This window comes from Chlorocebus sabaeus, chromosome 9 (assembly GCF_047675955.1).
Source record: "Chlorocebus sabaeus isolate Y175 chromosome 9, mChlSab1.0.hap1, whole genome shotgun sequence".
NCBI classification, from domain to species: domain Eukaryota; kingdom Metazoa; phylum Chordata; class Mammalia; order Primates; family Cercopithecidae; genus Chlorocebus; species Chlorocebus sabaeus.
In genome coordinates this window covers 19,881,955-19,906,243 of record NC_132912.1, presented here as the reverse complement: position 1 = coordinate 19,906,243, position 24,289 = coordinate 19,881,955, and the positions used below count along the sequence as shown (strand labels likewise).

Here is a 24,289-nt window from a genome sequence, read left to right as displayed (position 1 = left end):
AGATAGGACTAACTAGCATCTTTCAAAAGAGAAATATACAAAATCTTGGCTCAGAAGGCATTATGCTCCAAAGGTCCACACCTGTCATTTTTAATTTTTAAACTGCAACCTATATTCCCATTAGCAAATATGTTGTGATAAATGTTATGAAGTATGTCAACACCAAAGTAAGTTGCCAGGACAGTCAAAAATATGTTTTTGGTTCATAGTAGTACTGAAATTGTACTTATAGCAGAAAAAAATGACAAAAGTAAAACATATAACCATTAGTTATATACATGGTTACATATGTATAACCATATACCATATGACATACATACATAATAATATCCTACAAGTTAACTACAAACAAAAAAGGATGGGAGATATTTCAGAGAAACACATATGATAATATTACATTGATCTAATAATACTATGAAAAGCCATGTCAGCAAAAAAAGTAATATGTAACTTTCAAGTTATATGTTATTGTACACTTTGACCTTTCCTATAGCTTCGTATTGAGTTTGTCAGGGCCAAGTACTTTAGAAGTTACAGAATTTGGCCACCAATGCTTTTTTCCAGTAGAACATAAGTATTATTTAATCATGACTAATTCACTGAAATACATATGCTCTATTTATTGAAATCCTGCAAAAGATGAAGGAACAGTGAAACTCAGGTATTCTCTGACCTACTTAAAATGACAGACAAATCACAGTGTAATTTGTGTATTAAAAGGCAAATGAAAGCTTTAGAATCTCTTAAGAGCATCCAAGAAATTTTAATGAATGCTAATGTGCTATTGTTAATGAATGCCTTTTGCACATAACTGGAAAAGTCTATTAGTTTCTTTTAATACTTAGAGGATTCCATTTATTATTAAAGAATTCAATACTCCCATTTTTTTCCTAGCTCTACAGAATATGTGGTCTGACATATTTTACTATCTGTGTGCAATCTCTCCTTCTGGTTTAATTTTAGTTGTCCTGATTAAATCATCCATCATTTTTAGGATGATTTTTCTCCTTATTGGTTTTTGGGACCGCCTCACTAGCTTTAGCTGTTTGCAAGTTTCTCTTTCTGATATGTCACTTTGAAAATAGTTCAGTGACTTTCTTATTTAAAATTTTTCGAATAGCATTTTACTTTCAGTTCATTTTTCTATGTATTATTCTTTATGCTTTTCCTGCCTTTTCAGTAGTCAATATGACTTGGGTTTTGAAATTTTGAATTTCTATCTCGATTTGGGGCCTTCAATAAAATAAACAGATCCCCCAAATAAAAAACATCATCTCTATATTTTCATTATACAACTTGTAAATATTCCATAACCTCTAAATCCTGTGGCAATGAGAGAGAAAAGCTTTCTAATATATTGGATTAAGATGATCATGTTAGTTACTTACTTTATGTTAGGGACTGGAGAGTTGATATGGTTTGGCTCTGTGTCTCCACTCAAATCTCATCTCTAACTGTAACCCCCACGTGTCAGAGAAGGGCCCTGGTGGGAGGTGATTGGTTCATGGGGTCAGATTTCCTCCTTGCTGTTCTTGTGATAGTGAGTGAGTTCTCATGAGATCTGATGGTTTAAAAGTGTGGCACCTCCCCCTGCGCTCCCTTTTTCCTGACGCCATGTAAAACGTGCTTCCTCTTTGTCTTCTGCCAGGATTGTAAGTTTCCTAAAATCTTTCCAGCCATGTAGAACTGTGAATCAATTAAACCCCTTTTCTTTCTAAATCAACCAGTCTCAGGTTGTTCTTTAACAGCAGTGTGAAAATGGACTACTACAAGAGTGTTTTGTATTCATCCCCAAAGACCATTTAAACTTTCTATTTTGTGTAGTAGGGAAAGCAAAAAGATATATTGCTTAGGGACCTGAGAATTTACTTTTAAACTTACTTGATGAAGGCCAACCAAGATCAAAGTCTAGGCAAGAAATGCTTGCACTACAGTACAGAGTGCATACACTATCCTTGGTTGTATCTGAACATGAAGACAGAGGATGTGTAAGAGGAGTAGGAGCAAAGAACTCCATGCTTGAGTGGGAGGAAGTTCATTGAAAGATAAAAATCAGGAGGTAACATTTAAAAGACTCTGAAGATCTGTGAGAAGCTATAACAACTGAGCATACTCTGGATAGATATATATATTAGCAAATGATGATCAGAGATAACTGACATGTAGTTCTGGAGACAGCACCAAAGAATGATTCCTGACACAGGACAGGGAGAAATACAGAGATAATATGATCAGAGGATAGACACAGAGTTACAACCACATAATGATCCCTCTCTTGGTTCCAAGTGATACCTGAGAGTCCTAACATCATTAACTAACCTCAAGCCTTGTGTAGCCAATTTTATAAACTCTAAAATTAGATCCAAGATTAATAATGGCCACTTGACTCAGTATCTGCATTTTTATTTGATGTTCATCGGTATCTGAATTTTATTTATTTACTTTTGAGATGGGGACTCACCCTGTCACCCAGGCTGGATTACAGTGGTACTGTCATGGTTCACTGCAACCTTGACCTCCCAGGCTTAAGCAATCTTTCCACTTTAGCCTCCCAAGTAGTTGGCACCACAACTGTGTGCCACCATGCCTGGCTAATTTTTATTTATCTTTAGTTTTTGTAGAGACAGGATTTCACTATGTTGCCCAGGCTAGTCTTGAACTCCTGGGCTCAAGTGACCCTCTTCCCTCAGCCTCCTGAAGTGCTGGGATTATAGGTGTGAGCCACCATGCATGGCCCTGAGTTTTTTACATAAATGTGATTCTCAACAGGATGAACTTGTCATTATTTCCCGCAAATCTGAGGATATTTTAGGAAAAGGACTCTGATCATCTGAGTGTTCTTCCTGCCCACCGCACAAATGAAAAGCATCCACTGAGGCCACAGCATGACAGTAGAGAAAGAGTTTAACTGATGTGAGGCTGGCCCCTGAGGGAGAATTGAAGTTATTACTCAAATCAGTCTCACCAAAGGCTCAGAGGTTAGAGTGTTTATGGATAATTTGGTGGGTAGGGGCTAGGGAATAGGTGCTATTGATTGGTTGGGGATGGATTCATAGGGGTGTGGAAAACCATCCTTGCACACTGAGTCTGCCTCTGGGTGGGGCCACAGGATCAGTCGAGTCATGAGTCAGGAGTCCTAGTGGGGTCAGTCTGAAAGATATCTCTGAAAAGCAATCTTAGGTTCTACAATAGTGATGTTCTCTATATGAGCAACTGGGAAACTCACACATCTTGTGACCTCTGGCCACAGAAGCCCTGAGCAATAAAAGATTATAGAAACTATGCCTAGCTTATCATAATTCAGGTACCTCTCATAATCCTATTCTTGTGGCCTTTTATTAGTCTTCCAAAGGTGGTTGTAGGCCCCTGAACAAAGAGGGGATTAGTTTTAGGGAGGGACCATTATAATCCTTGCTTTCAAGTAAAACTATAAACTAGATTCCTCCCAAAGTTAGCTTGGCCCATGCCCAGGAATGATCAAGGACAGCTTGGAGGTCGGAAGCAAGATGGAGTCAACTATGTCAGATACCTCTTACTGTCATCATTTTGTAAAGGTAGTTTCAAGGATATGTAGATAGAAAAACAAATCATGTTATAGTTTTGCTTTTGAGAAAGAAAGGAAGTCTATTTTTTAAAATACAAACTACAATATAAAATCTTAGTTAATGGGAATATTAAAAAGATAGTTATTCCTTTTTGTTTGTTTTGTTTTGAGGCTGTGTCTTACTCTGCAGACCAGGCTGGAGTGCGGTGGCACAATCATAGCTCACTGAAGCTTTGACTTTTGGGCTCAAGTGATTCTCCCTGCTCAGTCTCCCAAGTAGCTGGTTAATACACACACACACACACACACACACACACACACACATATATTTTGGTAAAGTTGGTAGTCTCACCCAACTGTCATGGCTCACTGCAACCTTGACCTCCTAGGCTCAAGCGATCTTTCCACCTCAGCCTCCCAAGTAGTTGGGACCACAAGTGTGTGCCACCATGCCTGGCTAATTTTTATTTATCTTTAGTTTTTGTAGAGACAAGATTTCACTGTGTTGCCCAGGTTGGTCTCAAACTCCTGGACTCAAGTGATCCTCCTTCCCTGGCCTCCCAAAGTGCTAGGATTACAGGACACTATGCCCTGCCAAGAAAGACAGTTATTCTTAATGGGGCTGTGGTGTAGCTGCCATACCCTAGAAGTGGGGTGTATGAGAAAGGAATTAGATTTTTATGCTTATTAAAAGAGAACATTAAATAGCACACAAAATATCAATCATGTATAATGGCTAATCAGTGCTGTTACACAACTGCTTGCAGGAGTCAGCGTTTAAGTAGCTTTGAATGACTCAGTATCAAATTGGGGATGGGACTAATTTAGTGACTCCGTAAGGACTGCCATTACGGGCAGTTCCATTCGCTGTCAATCATTAGTTTAAAAAGAAGCCTCATGGAGTGGGTGCAGTGGCTTACCCCTGTAATCCCAGCACTTTGGGAGGCCGAGGTGGGTGGATCACCTGAGGTCAGGAGTTCAAGACCAGCTTGGCCAACATAGTGAAACTCCGTCTCTACTAAAAATACAAAAAATTAGCTGGGCATGGCAGGAGGGCCCTGTAATCCCAGCTACCAGGAGGCTGAGATAGTAGAATTGCTTGAACAATTACGATGGAGGTTGTGATGAGCTGAGATTGTGCCATTGCACTCCAGCCTGGGCAATAAGAGTGAAACTCCGTCAAAACAAAACAAAAAAACCTCACATAATATACAATAGAGATCCTCTGGTATTACATTGAAATGTACTATAAGAAAGCTTTATAGAGTAAACCTTAGATAAATCTGACATTAGCCCCTAAAGCAATACTGCTTAGAGGTCCCTCCTTCCACTGCCTCTACCAGTATCACCAGATAGTCTTGTTTCAGATGCAGACTTCTGAACCACACCCGGCCTGGTGATTCTGATTCAGTGAGTCTGACTCTGGGCGGAACGTGGGAAAGTAATTTTTTAACAAGCTTTTTAGGTGATTAAATTATGCAAGTCATCCCAACACCACACATCCAAAACAACCCTAGGTTGAAGACATCACAATAAATTTCCATTATACCTGTGTATATGAATGCATTTTTTATACTCTCTCTCTAATATTAATGACGAATGAGGATAACCTTAAAAGAAAATGTACTTCTATACAATAACAATGAATAATATTTATTATTTTTATTTTTCGTAGAGATGGTATTGCCCAGGCTGGTCTTGAAGCCCTGGCCTCAAGTTTTCTTTCTACCTCAAACTCTCCAGTAGCTGGGATTATAGGAGCAAACCACTGTGCCTAGCTAATGAATGATTTTTTAAATTTATTATTATTATTTTTTTTACATTTCTCTAGTGTCTACATTTTTTGTTTTGTTTTGGTTTGAGATGGAGTCTCACTCTGTTGCCTAGGCTGGAGTACAGTGGTGTGATCTCAGCTCACTGCAACCTCTGCTTCCTGGGTTCAAGCCATTTTCCTGCCTCAGTCTCCCGAGTAGCTGGGACCACAGGCATGCGCCATCACACTTGGCTAATTTTTTGTATTTTTACTAGTGACAGGGTTTCACCATATTGGTCAGGCTGGTCTTGAACTCCTGACCTCAGGTGATCTGCTGGCCTCGGCCTCCCAAAGTGCTGGGACTATAGGTGTGAGCCACTGTGCCTGGCATAAGTGTCTATATTTCTGAAGTGGGTTTTATTTGGATTAGAAAGGAAGAAGCATACATTAAAAATTAAATATGAAGCACATTCCTCTAAGATGAAATCCGTTTATATAATGAATTGTTACTCAGAATTTAGGAAGGACAGTAACAGGTAAGTTGAAGACCAGCCCATCTTATTTAATGGCTCCTCCTTGATTATGTTTATATGTTACCAGTCAAAGCTTAAATCCTTTTGATTCTAAAACAATAGTTTCTCCTATAGGGCTTTTTAGAGGTATTTATGGAAACTTTCTTCTTCCTTGCTTCATTTATCAGAATAAGTACACATACCTATAGAGGGAGGTGCATTATTCATATGGTCATTATTTTAAACAGGGATATAATTGATGTCTTGGCAAACTAGCCCTTTAATTACACAAAATCTCTCATTGCTTATACATACATATAATGACATCTATTATTTGATTATTTATTTTAGCTTTAAATAACTTTTTAAATTATTGAAAGCAATGAAAAAACACATTATTCATGGCTTTATCTGAGAAAATAGTACAGACTGTAAGAAATAAATACTTTGTGTTTCAAGAATTCACTGTTACCCAAATACTAATTTTTAGCTTTGTGATGTATGCTTTTGGTTATGTAAAATACTTTATAGGAATTAATTCCAAATATGTATCATTTAAATGGCAGTAAATTTATATCTTGTTGTTTTTGTATAAGTTGTATTATCTAAATCTTGTGTTAGAATATTTATTTATTTTATTTTTATTTTTTATTTTTTGAGATGGAGTCTTGCTCTGTTGCCCAGGCTGAAGTGCAGTGGTGCAATCTCGGCTCACTGCAGCCTCACCTCCCAGGTTCAAGCAATTCTGCCTCAGCCTCCTGAGTGGCTGGGATTACAGCCGCATGCCACCATGCCCAGTTACCTTTTTTTTTTTTTTTTAGTAGAGACAGGGTTTCACCATGCTGGCTAGGCTGGTCTCGAACTCCTGACCTCATGATCCACCCACCTTGGACTCCCAAAATGCTGGAGTGAGCCACCACACTTGGCCTATTTATTTAATTTTGAAGACAGGGTCTCACTCTGTCACCCAGGCTGGAATGCAGTGCCATGATCTTGACTCACTGCAACTTCCACCTCTTGGCCTCCAGTAATCCTCCCAACTCAGCCTCCCTAGTAGCTTGGACTACAGGTGCACACCACCACACTTGGCTAGTTTTTTTTTTTTTTTTTTTTTTCAGTAGAGACACGGTTTCACCATGTTGCCAAGGCTGGAGAATATTTAGATTGACGAGGGTCCGAGACTTGTTCTTCCAAATGAATCAACAGAGTTGTTCAATAGAAACTGATACTGTCATACAGTTTGGAATGTAAAACTTATCAAAAAGTTACAGACCTTGAGAAAATCTTATATTTGATTTTTTTTTTTTTTAATTTGGGGATTCCGTTAGGTCAACTTCTAGTTTTGTAATATTCTACAATTGGAATGAATCCTCATCATCGTAACAGAGCTGTGTTCTGTCTAAGTAGAGAGCTCATCCAAATGATGATCAAGTTTGACAGAGGAACCTCTTCTCAAATCAGATTGTGAAGTAGGCACTATGACACTCGAATAAAACAGTGGAGTTACAGTAAAGGGAACAATAGCCTCTTTATTGCCTTTTCTTCACAGTTCAGAACACAGACCAGTCTGGCTAATTTGGAAATGGTGACAGTAATGGTTTGTAAATGCATAATTAGAAGATTTAAAAAATTTTAACATTTCATATTTTAAATGTGAGGTAAAATCAACAGTGAAAATGAAATGCCTATCCAGCAAAAATAGCTCCAATTGGCTCATTATTCAATCCTGCCGTTCTCTTTCTCATTCAAAAGGCCCGTATTTGCCTTTTCTTGTCTATGAAGATATTTTGGAGTCTAAAAGGATTGTTGTCACAAACAAGCTATAATGTATAACCTTGGCTACTTTCTTCAAGGGTGTTTTTAAGAATAAAATAAAACCCTGGTGCTTGCTTCATTATTATAGATACTAAAATTAGAACAGTGCAGAGATCAGCACTGTCCCTGTGCAAGGGTGGTTCACACATTTGTGAATCATTCCATATTTTTCAGTCTTTGTATTGGAGGAGATGAGAGTGTGGAGAGAGGATGGAAAAGGGGATTCAATGGTACTTGATCTCTATCACGAATATTTTACTTACATTAATAAAAGTTCATCTTCACGTATGAATCGAAGTGTTAGTTGTATGTTGCTCTCTACTGTCTTTGTGTTTAAATATTTAAAAAATATTACAGCAGTCATTTCATTTCCAGGTTTTTATTTCTTCTAATTTTATTTATTTATTTATTTATTTATTTAATTTATTTATTTAGAGACAGAGTCTCAGTGTGTTGCCCAGGCTGGAGTGTGGTGGCCTGATTACAACTCACCGCAAGCTTAGCCCCCCAGGCTCAAGTGATCATCCTACCTCAGCCTCCTGAGAAGCTGGACCACAGATGTGTGCCACCACACACAGTTAATTTTTGTATTTTTTGTAGAGACGGGGTTTCACCATGTTGCCTAGGCTGGTGTCAAACTCTTGGGCTCAAGCAAGTCTGCCTGCCTCATCCTCCCAAAGTGATGGGATGACAGATAGGAGCCACTGCTCCAAGCCATTTCCAGTTTTTTAATCTAAAGAAAATAAATCAGAAGTGTATGCTAACATGTATGCATAAGGATATTCACTTCAGCACTATTTATAATAGAAAAAAATGGAAACAAGCTAAAGTTGAACAATACAGAAATGGTTAATTATAGCAAAGTTATGTGATTATTATGTATTTATTTGGAAATCTTACTTTCATTATGTTTCTTATTGCTGCTGTAATATATTACCACAGGTCTGGCATGGTGACTCACACCTGTAATCCTAGTTCTTTCGGAGGCCGAGGCAGAAGGATTGCTTGAAGCTGGGGAATTGGAGTCCAGCCTGAGTAACATAGCAAAAGCCTATCTCTACAAAAAACAAAAACAAAAACAAACAAACAAAAACAAATAAAAAGCTAGCTGGGCATGGTGGCATGAGCCTGTAGTCCTAGCTACTTGAAAGCCTAAGGTAGGAAGATGGCTTGAGCCCAGGAGTTCAAGACTGCAGCGAGCTATGAGTGTGCTACCGCACTCCAACCTGCATGACAGAGCGAGACACTGTCTCTAAAATAAATAAATAAACACAAAATTTGTGTCTTAAAACAACACGAATTTGTTACCTTACTAGTCTGGTGGGAGGGCAGAAGTCCAAAATGGGTCTCCAGGGAAAAAGAAAGAGATTGGCAGGGCTGCGTTTCTTCTCGGGGGAATACTTTTCCTGACTTTTCTCAGCTTCTAGAGGCTTCCTGCATCTATTGGCTCATGGCCCGAACCTTGCATAGCTCCAGCCTTTTGCTTTTATCGTTACATTTTCTTCTACTGACTCTGATTCTTCTCCCTCTCTCTTGTGATTATATCATGCCTATCCAAATAATCCAGAATCATCCATCTCCAGGTGCTTAAATTAATGTCTTCAAAGTCCCTTCCATCATGTAAAGTAAGATATTCATAGGTTCTGGGAATAAAGATGTGGTCAACAAACCAGTGGGAAATTAGGATATCTCTTCAACTTTTATATCATTTATATACACATACATCAACTATTATGTACATACTTGGATGCAATTCACTACAAAGCAAATTAGCCCCTCTCAAAAGCTGTAGTCTTATTAACTATTATTTTTAAGTTGTGTAAAGTATAAACCTCTGTTTGAAGTGCATCCTTCAGTGTGTAACATGAATTCTTGACCCAGATATCAGGTGACTTCAGTCTCACATGTATATATCATGCAGGCTGGCAGTTTTCCATTCATTTTGTTGGACAACACCCAGATATCTACTTTTAGAAATTAAGCAAGCAGGGAAATGAATCATTTATAAGTAAAGGTCTTAATCTGCCTGACTGGCACTTTCTTCTCTTTTCTATGTATCAAGGACACTTAAGTGTTAGAAGGAACAATCTGATGCTGTATCATTCCAGATATCTTTTAAATCAGAGTGTATGTAGTACACACCAAGTGATTGGCATGCAAGTTTCTGGTTTCAACCATGAGATTAACAAAGCCTGTATGAGATTAACAGAGACTGGAGAATCTATCATTTACTCTTCCATTTCACTTGATTTTCTTTAGTTATGCTACATGTTTTGTGTTTTTTTTCTATTACAGAAAATATTCTATTGAAATTAACAAGTGTAACTATTAACACTATAATTTAAAGATTCATTAAAAAGCAAAATTTAAAGAAATTCAACCACATGAATATAATAATCAATCATGCCCTTTTGGTGGTTTAAAATGCTATTAGAGCCTTTCCCTTCACATTTTGTGAGAAAATACAAGTCCTGATTTCTCCTCAAATACCAATGAGATAAGTGAAAACAATGTAATCTTTCAAAAGGCAGCCATTATTTTATGTATTTGTGCTCTGTGAGAACCTATTAATCTTTCAAAAAATTATTTGGTGGACTTTTTAAAAATAAAATTTGGAAAGTCATCTGAATTTTGGAAAGGTTGGTAAAGCCTGTCTCATTCTATCATCAACTATGATTTTATTACTTTCAGATATAATTTCCAATTATAATCCCAAACCAATAACATGAGAACTATTAACACACAATTTACTATACATCAGATAAATTATCTTTTCTTTTTTACTTAAAATATTCTATAGTGTCATATGGAAACCGTGAATTGCTTTGAAACCAGAAATGTTAAATTCTGTATTTTTAAATCCCAAATCATTGATAACTCTAAAAAACTGTTAAATTGTTGTAATTTCTGTTGTTTTTTCCTATGTTTCTAGTTTCAATTAAAAGACGAGATCGAAATTTTACTTATTACCTGTGTCTTGGAGCTTGTCACCCACACCCTCTGAGTATCACATTTCTCCTCTGTAAAGCAAAAATAACAATCCCTTCCTTAGTTCAGAAGGTGGTTGTAAAAAATAAAATAATATAAAACCACATGGTAAACTCTACTGCAACTATAAATGCAGTATTATTTTCTATCGGAAATATTAAGTAGTTAGATAAGCATCCCAAATTTATTATTTTAGGCACTTGAAACTTTAGGCTTGGAATGTTACAATGAGTAAGTTATACCTCTTCCTACCACCCTTTCTCCATTTTGTCACCAAAATTATTTTCTCAGAGATGTTATGCTCTTCACTAGAGTCAGCCTCCTTAGACTCTGTCTTTCAAAGCTGTCTTCGATATTGCCCACATTTCTTGGATCTTCTCCAGTAGCCCTGAAACTTGATGACTTGCTCTTCACCCAAGTCATCAAGTTTAAACCTGTATTCTTTCTGCCTCTGTTAACTTGCCCATGTAATTCACTTTAATGGAAATACACAGTGAACCTCTTATGGTGTCTTCACTTCTTGTCCTATCCAGTACTGAATATGTAACCCTATCGCCTCTGAGAGAGACCCTAGTACAGAATGTGCTCCTTCCTCTATATATGCCCACTGCTTTTAAAAATACCAACAGTTTTCAGGCCCATAGTTTGCTTTCTGGAGCTCACATTTTTATCTATTTAATAAAGTTGGTACTAAGCTCAAGATGTTTTCAAATTGCCCTTATATCTTACAGTGTAGAATCAACAGATGAACCATAAATAAAAACAATCATGAAAGAGGATGAAAAAAGAAAAAGAGTGGGGGCAAAGTTTTGAGGTGTTGGGAAAAGAAATCACTATCCAGGATAGAGGAGTAAACAATATTTGGAGGAGAAGAAAAAAAAAATATATATATATAAAAACAATAAAACAAACAAAGAAATGAAACAATTCAAATTCTTCCCTTGGCTGTTGATTCTTGTTTGTTTTAATGGTTCCCCTGTGTTTTTCTCTAAGGATTTAAAGACCTTTTTAAAGTTGGATCAGTGGGAAGAAGGAGACATTCAGCATTTCTTGCTGCTTAATTTTGAGATGTAAATTCTTTGAATTTTACTGTTTCTGAACATTTTCTCCTTTCAGTTAGTAAGGATAAGGAGAGTGGTCATGATTCAGTACCATTTTGGTATCTCTGAGTTATGAGAAAATGTAGAAACATTTTGTTCAATGTCTTATTTTTAAGGAAGAGATCTGCTTTCACAATTAATTTATTCACTGTCTTAATTATTTGAGCTTTTGTCACTGATACCCAAGGCTCTTCTGTTAAACATTTATGAATTTATTAACATTTTCTTAAAAATCAGATAAAAATATGACATGATAGTCAATTTTGCTTTAAATTTTCAAGGTTTTCTTGAGGGGACAATCTTCAATTTCATTTAATTGTACCCATGTTTTAAATGTAAAAATAATTTAATCCAGTGTAATAGAAAATATGAACATTATAAGTCACATCATGATAATAACTACCATTTATTTAGTATCTACTATATGTTAGGTGCTCTATATACATATATCTGATTCTCACAAAAATCTGAAGTGATCAGTATCTTAATAGACATTTTATAAATATGGAACCCAACTTTTTAAGTGAATATGTTGCTCAGCTGATCAATGACAGAGTCACGTTTTTAATCCAGTGCAAACATACATACACATTTTTGACTGTACCATACTGAACTAGCCAAGCATTTTAAAAATTATCAAATGTCTTCAAACTCTCTGTAGCATTTGTAAAAATGAGACAAAAGAAAACATATAGGTTCCAAAACCTCTAATTATTTAAAATTCATAGTAGCGATCAACCAACTCTTCTATCCTGTGGCATGCCATGCCTGCAGATACCTCTAGGTGTCACTAGCAAGCCTAACGCATAAGTAGAGAAAGTACAGAAAAACAAGGAGACAGAAGAAAAACAAAGAGAGAAATAAAAGAGAGGATACCACCACCAATTGGCTATCAGAGACCCCTGTTGGATAGATATACTTTCATATCAAATGCATTTTTGAAAATGTGTGTGAAAGTCTCATGCACGTTAATCAGGTAATAGTCAAATATGGGAAGAGTGTCTCTTCCCAGAGAGTTTGAAGAAAAATAAAAAAGCAACCTCTTTTTGTTACACTTAATCTTCCACGATAAAATTCCAACATTTTATACATATTAAAGTTGTTTTTGTTCATTTGTTTTAATTTAACAACCAAATACAGGGTAGACCTGCTTAAATCTAATCAGAATCTGGTTAAGATATATTTTTAAAACCTTAAAAGTTTTCTACTGCTATTTAAAATGTATTAGGTTTATGAGAGCCATAGTTCTTGTCAGCCAAGTCAGCATGTTTTATTTTTCAGTTTTCATATTTTTTTGTCAAGCGTTAAGGACAAAATGAAATAAGATTAAAATAATTACAAAACCTCTGGTGCACATAAATGGTGATGTCATCAAAATTGAATAGCCTAAGAAGAGTTCTTTTTCGTGATAGCTTAAAATGTGTGTCTGTTGCTTATGAAAGTCTGAAATCAGAATTCTGAAGGTCGTCTAAAGGACACAGATGTATAATTTGTGAAAATTAAACTTCTATGGAAGATGAACACATTTAGAAAAAGGTAACTGCCTATAATTATCTACATTTTGTCTCCTTGGTTCAATGTCTGTGAGGCCATCTGGTGTTCCTTTAACTATAATTTATCAAAAAAAGGACTGCATTTTAAAACCTGAAGTAGTGAAAAGTTCACTTTATTAATTTTTTTTTGTATCTACAAGGCAAATACCCTCTTCCAGACACCATGGAAAAATGTAACAATGGATCAGACTGAGTCTTCTCTCAAGGAATCCATGAGCAGGCAAAGACTTATTTGATATTGCTGAATTACACTGGAAGAGTGGGTGGTAGGTCTTCAACAAATACTGGTTGAGTGGATGAATAGGGTCTAAGAAGGGGAATGTATGCTATACAGACATAGAAAGGAAGGAAAGAGAGAGAAAAAAAGAAAAAGGAAGGAAGGAAGGAAGGAAGAAGGAGAGAGAATACTAAAACTAAAGGATTTACAGTTTACAGCCAGGAGGAACTTTAGCAGTTATGTAATCAATGAAAAACCATAGAAAATCTATGAAAAATCTATGAAAAACCATAGATTATTAATAAATGCTAATAAGTGATTGAATTGAGAATTATTTTTTCATTTCAATACACTGTTTTCACAACGATGTAGTAAAATAAATGAATATGTATTAAATAACCAAGGTGAACTGAGGCAGGATCAGGCTTTATAAAGGATACAGGAAAAATGTGACTAGATTTCTTTGCGTATTACCGTGATTACACAATAAATGGTAACTATCATTTATTAAGTAGTTCATGTCTAGAATTCTGAGGATGCCTATTAATAAAACTATAGCTACAAATACTTCTCAAGAAGTAAATAGGAAAATAAGAGCAAAAAGAGTCAACATAATTTTATTTTCTTTATTTTATGTATTTATTTAACTTTTAGGTTCAGAGGTACATGTGCAGGTCTGTAACATAGGTAAACTGGTGTCATGCGGGTTTGGTATACAGATTATTTTGTCATGTCGATACTAAGCATAGTACTAGATAGTTACTTTTTTCAGGTCCTTTCCGTCCTCTCACCCTCCTCCCTCAAGTAGGACCCAGTGTGTGGTGTTCCCCTGTATGTGTCCGTGTGTTCTCATTATTTAGCTCCCACTTATAAGTGAGGACATGCGGTATTTGCTTTTCTATTCTTGCATTAGTTTGCTAAGGATGATGGCCTCCAGCTCCATCCATGTTCCTGCAAAGGACATGATCTCATTCCGTAGCATTCCATAGTGTATATGTTCTATGTTTTCTTTTTCCAGTCTACCATTGATGGAAACTTATATTTCTTTCAGGTCTTTGCTATTGTGAATAGTGCTGCATTGAACATACAAATGCATGTGTCTTTATGGTAGAACAATTTATATTCCTTTGGTTATATACCCAGTAAAGGAATTGCTGGGTAATATGGTAATTCTGTTTCTAGCTCTTTGAGGAATCTCCACACTGCTGTCCACAATGGCTGAATGAATTTATACTTCCACAATGTATAAGGGTTTCCTTTCCTCCACAACCTCACCAGCATCTTTGACTTTTTAATAATAGCCACTCTGAGTGATGTGAGATGGTATCTCATTGTGGTTTGATTTGCATTTCTCTAATGATCAGTGATACTGAGCTTTCTTTTTACGTGCTTATTGGCCGTTTGTATGTCTTCTTTTGAGAAGTGTCTGTTCATGTTCTTTGCCCACATTTTAATGGGGCTGTTTTTGCTTGAAAATTTGTGTAAGTTCCTTATATATTCAGGATATTAGACCTTTGTCAGAAGCATAGTTTGCGAAAATTTGTTTCCCATTCTGTAGGCTGTCTGTTTACTCTGTTGGTAGTTTCTTTTGCTGTGTGGAAGCTCTTTGGTTTAATTAGATTCCATTTGTGGTTTTTTTGCTTTTGTTGCAATTGTTTTTGGCATCTTCATCAGGAAATCTTTGCTCATTCCTATGTTCTGAATGGTATTTCCTAGGCTATCTACAAGGGGTTTTTATAGTTTTAGGTTTCAAACTTAAGTCTTTAATCCATCTTGAGTTGATTTTTGTATATGGTATTAAAAAGGGGTTCAGTTTCAATTTTCTGCATGTGGCTAGCCAATTATCTCAGCACCATTTATCAAATAGGGATTCATTTTCCCATTGCTTGTTTTTGTCAGTTTTGTGAAAGATCAGATGGTCGTAGGTGTGCAGTTTTATTTCTGGGCCCTCTCTTCTGTTCCATTGGTCAATGTGTCTGCTTTTCTCCCAGTACCATGATGTTTTGGTTACTGTAGCCCTGTAGTACACTTTGAAGTCGGGTAACGTAATGCCTCCAGTTTTGTTCTTTTGCTTAGAATTGTCTTGGCTATTCAGGCTCTTTTGTTGGTTTCATATGAATTTTTAAATAGTTTTTTCCTAGTTTTGTGAAGAATGCCATTGGTAGTTTGATGGGAATATCATTGAATCTGTTCATTCCCTTGGACAATATGGCCTTTTTAAACATTACTGATTCTTCCTATCCATGAGCATTTGTTTGCGACATCTCTGTTTTTTTTTTTTTTTTTTTTTTGAGCAGTGTTTCATATTTTTCATTTAAGGGATTTTCACTTCCCTGGTTAGTTGTATTCCTAGGTATTTTATTCTTTTTGTAGCAACTGTGAATGAGATTTCATTACTGATTTGCCTCTGGACTTGGATGTTGGTGTATTGGAATTTTATTGATTTTTGTACATTGATTTTGTATTCTGAAACTTTGCTGAAGTTGTTTATCAGCTAAAGGAGCTTTTGGGAAGAGACTATGGGGTTTTCCAGATATAGAATTATGTCCTCTGCAAACAGGGATAGTTTGTCTTCCTGTCTTCCCATTTGGATGCCTATCAAAGTAATTTTAAATAGCACCATAACATTGCTAGACTTTGCCACCCTTTACATAACATTTGTCTGGGTTCTTTTCAATAAACAGCTTACTAAACATCTTTCAATGTCATGAGGCATTTATTCTTTAAGATAAATTAAGGCTATTAAATGTTTGTTTTTAACTTCAGTTGTACCTTATCTCTAGTGTTCTTTGGAGGTCTTAAAGATTTTCAGCTTTGATTTCCAAATGGTGCCTTTCCCTGAGGCTGTTATCCTGTAGAAAAGGCAGATTAATCCAGCATATATCAAATAAGCTGCTCATTTTCCCTGAAGTAAGCTGAACAGCATTGCTGAGTTAGACCAAGTGCTGGAAAATACTTGCCTAGTATCTAGACAGCGATTGCACGCATACTTGGGAACTTACTTCAGAGACTGGTGGTTTTCTTTGTTATTTGTTTTTATGTTTTTTAAAATTCTTTTCTTATTTTTATGTTAGATTTGCTTTTAGGGTAAATAATAATAAAACATGAACTAAGATGGAGAAATATTTGCTGTAAGATCAAGCAAGAACTTGAATGTTTGCTTTTGTTGCAATCATTTTTGGTATCTTCATCAGGAAATCTTTGCTCATTCCTATGTCCTGAGTGGTATTGCCTTGAATACCTGAATGGTATTATCATTCCAATACCCGAATAGTATTGTTATGTTACTTCACATAACAGCTGCACAAGGGACTCACTCACTATCACAAGAACAGCAAGGAGGAAATCCACCACGATGATCCAATCACCTCCCACCAGGTCCCTCCTCCAATTCGACATGAGATTTCGGCAGGGACACAAATCCAAACCATAGTATATGGCTAAATGGAATTATCTGTAACACCTGCCATCACAGTCTTAATCAGTGGTACAAGAACAGTCTCAGAACTCTTTGTTTCAATTGGCCATTTAAGTTTAATAGTAAAAAACTGGGTAATGATAACAACGCATCACAAAATCTTTAGAAGAAAAGAAGTATGTTTTGTGGACTATTTTGGCATTTTCTGCATGGGGCAGTTTTAAGTTATTAGTTTTTAAAGTCAGTAATTTTTAATGGAAACAACTTGATCAAAACTCTGCCACAGAATTTTGAGACCCATTATAACAACATTTAATGAGAAAAAAATCATGTAGTAATCACTCACACTTAACTTATGTACCTTTTCTAGAACTTAAAAAGTCTGGATTAGAATATAGATAGCTATGTTTATTTCTTAGCTCTCATTTCAGAATCATAAGTTCCTCAAAGTTATAATGTGTGTTGATTTGTCTGTTACCTAATGTTCCTACACTATATATTAAGTATTCTAGGTGCTGTTGCAAAATATTAGTTGACATTACTAATTGATTAACTTCAGACTTAATAATTATACATGGCAAATTATTTAATGTAGTCGCTAAATTAAACCTTTTTAACATTCAAGAGCAATCCATGTTTGCTAAAGAATACTGAGAATATTTAGAATAGAGTATAAGCCATAAAAAGAAATCAAAATTGTTCATAGGCTCACAAATAAGAGATGCATTTGTTCATTCAGCATTGTTCACCACCACCAGGGTTTAGGCTGGTCCCCTTCCCATTGGGTACAGAGCTCAGACAAGCCCTACATTCACAATGCCTACGTTCCCGTGGTGGGAGACAAACTGCAAACAAAACGAGCAAACAAAACCATAAAACTTGGAAGGAGCATGTTCTGGGGAAAAGATCATGAAGTGGGAAAGAATTTGATGTATGTGAAGCTTTTGTAGCTGGAGCAGAGGATGAGAGTGGAACGAACGTGTAGATGTTCAAGAGGGCCAGTGTTAGGAAGTTGAGTTTTTACTGTGAGTACAAAAGGAAGCCATTGAAAGCTTTTAGATAGGGAAATAATGTGGCATTATTGGAAGGAAATAAACCCCCCAAACAGGAAGGCAAAACCAAACCAAACCAAACCATACTGATTGCTATAAGGATGGCGGGGGAGCAAAACTGGATCAAAACAGCTCCAACAGGACAGGAAGCGGCTGCAATAGTGTGTCTCTCTAAGAGATGATACAGGCTTATATTAGGGGGATAGCAGAGGAGGAGAGAAGATGATAGAGTCGAGATGTATTTGGGAAATACAAGAAGACTTGCTGATAGACTGGAAGGGGGTAGTAGGAGTGAAGAATGACCCTGGGATTTTTTACTGGAACACTAAGTGGACAATAGTTTATTTCCTGAGATGGCAAGGGCTGAGGGAGAGTTAGTGTGGCAGAGATCTGTGCTTGTCACGCATTACCAATACTCCCTTTCTTTCCTGGTGTCAGAATTCAGAATTTATTAAGGATGGGAATGGATCCAGCCAAAATCCATTGCTGCTTTCCCTTTCTTGAAGCTAGGTATGTGGCCTTAGGCTGGGTTATGGCCAATTAAATATACATACTCAGAAGTATTATGTGAGATTTCTAGAACGGTGTTGGAGACTACATGATGTGACCCTTTTGTATTAAAGCTAAGCATACGTTTATCTGAAAACATAGCACATCTTTTCTTAGATAAATTCCTAGCAAAAATGCATACATATGTTTACCACGAGGCATGTCCCAGAATATTTAAAATAGCAGTATTTCTGTAAGTTCAATTTAGAAACAGGCCAAAATGTCCATGAAAAAGTAGAATGGATGAGCAATTTTTGGTATATTCATTCACAATGAAAACTGCTGCGAAATGCCATGAGACGAATGAATTTCACAAATACAATGTTAAACAAAAAGCAAGATACAAAAGAATATATATTATTTCATTTACAAAGGATAGTAACTAACATATGATGTAGGAAGTCAAAGAGTAGATAGCAATGGGAAGGAGGTGGGGTTGACGATTGGGAGAAGCCACTGGGGGAGGTTTCAGGGGGTGCTGGTGCTGGTCAATGTTTTTATATGAGTGCTGTTTCGTAAGCTGTCATTCACTTGGCAGAGTGTCAAATATAATAGGCATTCATTAAAGATGTGTGTTGAATAAACTTGTTGAATTTAAGGTGAGAAGGAGTTTTATCAGTGAGAAAATAGCTGTTGTATTATTGCAGTGCTCCATAATAATTTATACCTCTACTGAAACCAAAATAATAAATGTGGTTAGGTTGTGCTTCACATATTCTTTTTAAAGCAAGAAAATATTTGTCAACCGTATATATTTTCCACATTTTGAATATTTAAATTAGCAAATTCCTAATTTCTGGAAAATTTCTTATTCAGATGATTTCTTCCCTGATAATTGTAGATTAACTAGGTAATGGGGGTGAAAACATGTACATTGGTCACTAAATTCATTTCTTGTGGTAATATCCAAGACAAAATGATTTTCATTAAATTTCAGAAATGCAATGTTAAAGTTAACGCTAGAAGTTTTAGAAAGTGCCAGGAGAGAAAAATAGGAAAGCTTAAAAATGTCCCTAAAATGATAAGGCTTTCGACTCCACACTAATAGATTCTGAAGAATAAATTGGAATGCTCAGGAACTGTTACATGACAAATGAGAGTACAAATATTTTCTTTTTCTAAATGTGCTAAGAAAAACAAACAAACAGAAAGATAAATACTTCCTGAGGAATAACTAAGCCATAGAAATTCAGAACATTTCAAATTTATGAGATATTAAAGCCAGGAAGTATTGCACATGAAATAAATTCTAATAATCTTAGAAAAAAATTATAATAATCTTTTGTCTCTATGGTAAAGGAAGGTGATAGATTTCAAAGGCAAAGGGAAAAAACAAGTTTGCAGTTTCATGTTCTTCTTTCCTATAACTAGATTTCAGATTTTCTACTTGCAGAAAAGGAGTGAATTCCCTTTTGTATTATAAGATTAAGGAAGAAGGAAATCATTTGAACTCTTGATTATACTTTGAAGTGGACTCTGATTGTAATAATACTTTATAAACATTCAAACATCCCCCAAAGGCTATTAATAAGTAGTTATCTTAGATTTAACAACAAACAAAAAGCCCCTAATGTTTCCTAACTACAGATTACATTTCCAGCTCCATTTAGCCAGCCCCACAAGGGTGCTCCTATTTGGAGGAACCAGGGGAGACAGCAAATAATTTAATTCAGTGTAACCCATTCAACTCACTGAAAAACTACTCAAAGCATGGGCCTTATCAATGGGTATCTATAGTGTCATCGATACTGTTATTATTTACTATGGGATGTACATTATGAGAAGCAGCTGGAACTTATAGTTCAGAATGCAAATTCTAGAGTCAGATAGAGTTTAAATGCTGCCTTCACTTTTAAGCTGTGAATTTGGGTAAATCGCTCAACTACTGAGGGCCTCAAAGTCATTAACTGAGAAATGGGAATAACAGAGTCATATGTCACTTCTTGATGGGGATATATTCTGAGATATGTATGGATAGGTGATTTCGTTGTTGATAAATATCCTTGGGTGTACTTGCACAAACCTAGATGGTAGAGCCTCCTACACATCCAGGCCATAAGGAATGAATAGTCTGTTGCTTCTAGGCTGCAACATTGCACAGCATGTTACTGGACTGAATGCTATAGGCAATTGTAACAATTGTAACACACTGGTAAGGATTCATGTATCTAAACATAGAAAGGAGACAGTAAAAGCATAGTATATAAGAAATAGTATACCTATATAGGGCAGTGACCATGAAAGGAGCTTGCAGAATTGGAAGTTGCACTGGGTGAGTCGTGAGTGGGTGGTGAGTGATGGCCTAGGACATTACTGTATACTACTTAGACCTCATAAACACTGTATACCCAGACTACGTTCTTCAAAAATATTTTTCTTTCCTCATTAATAAATTAACCTTAGCTTACTGTAATGTTTTACTGTATAAACATTTGATTTCTAACTTTTTGGCTCCTTTGTAAAAACACAAAGGAGCTTTAAAACACTTAAAGCTTAGCTTTAAAACACAAATACATTGTACGACTGTCCAAAAATGTTTTATTTTATGATATCCTTATTCTAGAAGCTTTTCTTTTTCTTTTTAAAATTTCTCATTTTTAATTTTTTTACTTTTGAAACACTTTTGTTGAAAATTAAGACACAAACACACATATTAGTCTAGGTCCATACAGGGTTGGAATCGCCAATTTCACTGTCTTCCACCTCCACATCCTGTCCCACTTAGAAGGTCCTTGGGGGTGATAATATGCGTAGCACTGTCATCTCCTATATAAACAATGCCTTCTCCTGGAATGCTCCCTGAAATATATGCCTGAAACTGTTTTACAGTTAACTTTTTTTAAGTAAGTAGAAAGAGTACACTCTATAATAACAATAAAAAGTATAGTATAGTAAAAGCATGAACCAGTAATAACATTGTTTGTTATCACTAGCAAGTATTATGTATTATACACAGTTATGCTATATGTGCTATACTTTTATATTACTGTCAGCACAATAGGCTTGTTTACACCAGCATCACCACAAACATGTGAGTAATGTGTTTCACAATGACATTAGGATAGCTACAGTGTCACTAAACCACAGGAAGTTTTCAGCTTCATTATAATATTATCAGATCACTTTCATTTACGCAGTCTGTCTTTGACCAAAACATTGTTGGGGAGCACATGACTGTCTATTTACCTCATGGAACTATGAAGATTAATGAGTTACATGTAAAAAATGTACTTATTATCTAGCACCTAGGAAGTTCTAACAAATGTTAATTATCATCATTGTCACTTTTCTTGCTATTATTGTGTAACCCAGAGAATAGGAAAGGTCAGAGACTTATGAACTTTGCCCTAAGAAAGAGGGATGCACAAGTCATAATTGAATTGATCCAAGTAATCACAGCATCCCCTAGGGCTTCTGTGAGAGCAGAGTGTGGAAGAAAGAATCAGTCGCCAAAATGGCTTTCTCTACCGCTTCCTGGTCTAAGCGGGAGTCATCCACCACCACTGGGGCAGTTGCAGCTCTTCCTATGGATGGTGGGAAAAGACATGGGAAGCCCCACTATCTGCTGAACCAATCACCGTGAGGCTGAGAGATAAGACCTTGAAGCTAGGTGATGTGAGAGGCATGATGATGGCTGAGCAATGGGCCGAGGACCCAGGTGAGGACAGCGAGGGGAAAATGGGACTGCTGCTGAGTCTGCCATACCTCTAACAACATTAAGGAGCTCTTTTTTTTTTTTTTTTTTTTTGATTGTTTGTTTGTTTTTGATACAGAGTCTCACTCTGTCACCCAGGCTGGAGTGCAATGGCACCATCTCAGCTCACTGCCATCTCCTCCTCGTGGGTTCAAGTGATTCTCCTGCCTCAGCTTCCTGAGTAGTTAGGATTACCTTCCAAAGACAACCTCCAAATATTATCACATTGGGAAGTAGGTTTTCAACATATGAATTTTGAAGCAAAACAAACATTTAGTCCATTCCATGTATGTATGTGTGTGTGTGTGTGTGTGTGTGTGTGTGTGTATCTGGTTTCTTTTGCTAGGTAGGGTAGTGAGGGAGGCATAAGTAAACATAATGTGTTCTTATGTTTTTGATAATGGTAAATTAATTCAACTTTCTAAGCTTCTCCCCTCTTTTTTATTTGTCTAAACATAGAATTTGTTTTGCCCAATGAGTCAGTTGTGACGGGCCTGTCAAACACAGGAATAGACTCTTGCCAAATAGCCTCCAAAAAGCAAGTGCTGCTTTACAATATGAATGCATGCCAGCACAAATGCTCCTCTATCAAAGCACTGAGCCAATATTTCCTAAAACCTATAGTAGACTGTATGTTTTACATCAAGTTTATAACAAAACAACAATAATGAAGAACCCCAAATGCATTCTCTGTAAGGCAGCATGCTTAGCCTTGCTGTGGATAGAAAGACATGCAAAGATCCTACTCTCTAGGTACACAGTAAGAAAGTAGAAACACTGGGGAATGAGAGACATATTCATTCCTGCCACGCAAACCTGTGAATGTGAGGCATTCATTTACCCCCTCTCAGTGAGCCCCAGTTTCCCATACATTCTCAATTCCCAGGATTGAACTGAGACAAGGTGGAGGCTGTTCTTACTCTTGAAATTCTTGAAATCAATCTGACTAGAATGTATGCATAAGAAACTTAGCCAATAATGTCTAAATATAAGGGAGGTTAAGTATGCAATGAGTATTACCGCTACCGTAAGAGTTCAGGGCAAAGAAATCACTGAAGGCTGAGAGGTGGAGGAGAGGCTTCCTGGAGAAGGGAGGACTTCACTGGAAGCTTCAAGATAGAGTAAGAGATGGATACACAGTGAAGACAGGATAGGGAGTTTTATTCGGTTGACATGGCAGTAGGATTGTGGGTGATAAAGACGGAGGGTAATGACATGAGAAGAAAGTTTTGTTGAAAATTTAAAAACACAAGATAAGTTTGGGAAAATATGCTGCAACTTGGCTATGCTTCACCCATTTCCCACTTTTCTGTGAAAAATCTCAAACAAAGAAATATATGATACCTTGTGAGATGAACTCATTCTGGCAACGTTATTAGTTGCTTATTTTTAAAATTTTCTAATTGTGTTACATGTTTAATAAATTACTGAGAACAATCATCTTTTATGACATTTTCTAGTTTTTAATTATTTTCTTAAAGCAAATAAACAATAAATTTGTATAAAAAACCCTTTATCATCAAGAATAATGTTAAATATCACATGAAAAAATAACAAATATTAATTTTGTAATATATATAATTGGTCTAGATGTCAGCAAATATTTATTTGGAATCTGCCATGTGTCAGGCTGTGTGGCAGGTGCTGGGACAGATACATATCAAAATGCTTTCTGAATGGAGTGAGAAATAATTTTTCAAACCAAGAGTGAATGGAATAAGGAAGAAGTTTTGAAACCAACAAAACTCAGTCAATAATATAATGCAAGTAGGTCTTTCTGATAAATGAAGAGTGATTCGATTTATATGTACTTTATTCCATAGAAACCTGACAAATATTTTTTGCCTTGATTTATTAACATTGATCGACTGATACATAACTATTAATTTCATTCAACAAACATATTTTTACAATATCAATACAGAATATTTAAGTTAGATTGATTATTCTTAGCTTGTAGAGGTGACTAAATTTATCATATAATTATTTCAAAATATCAATTTAGTAGAAAGAAGGAAATAAAAACTCTGGAAGTGCCCAAAATGCCTACGAGCTCTGTTTCCTTAACTACCAAATAAAAAGTTAGTGACAGAA

At 36.1% G+C, this 24,289-nt stretch overlaps 1 non-coding gene across 1 annotated transcript; it reads left to right on the top strand.

Moving 5' to 3' along the window:
* Positions 1–7,691: 7,691 nt before the first annotated feature.
* On the top strand, positions 7,692–7,795 carry LOC119618849 (U6 spliceosomal RNA). The gene has a single exon (XR_005235213.1). It is a non-coding gene; the product is annotated as a U6 spliceosomal RNA (small nuclear RNA).
* Positions 7,796–24,289: the final 16,494 nt, after the last annotated feature.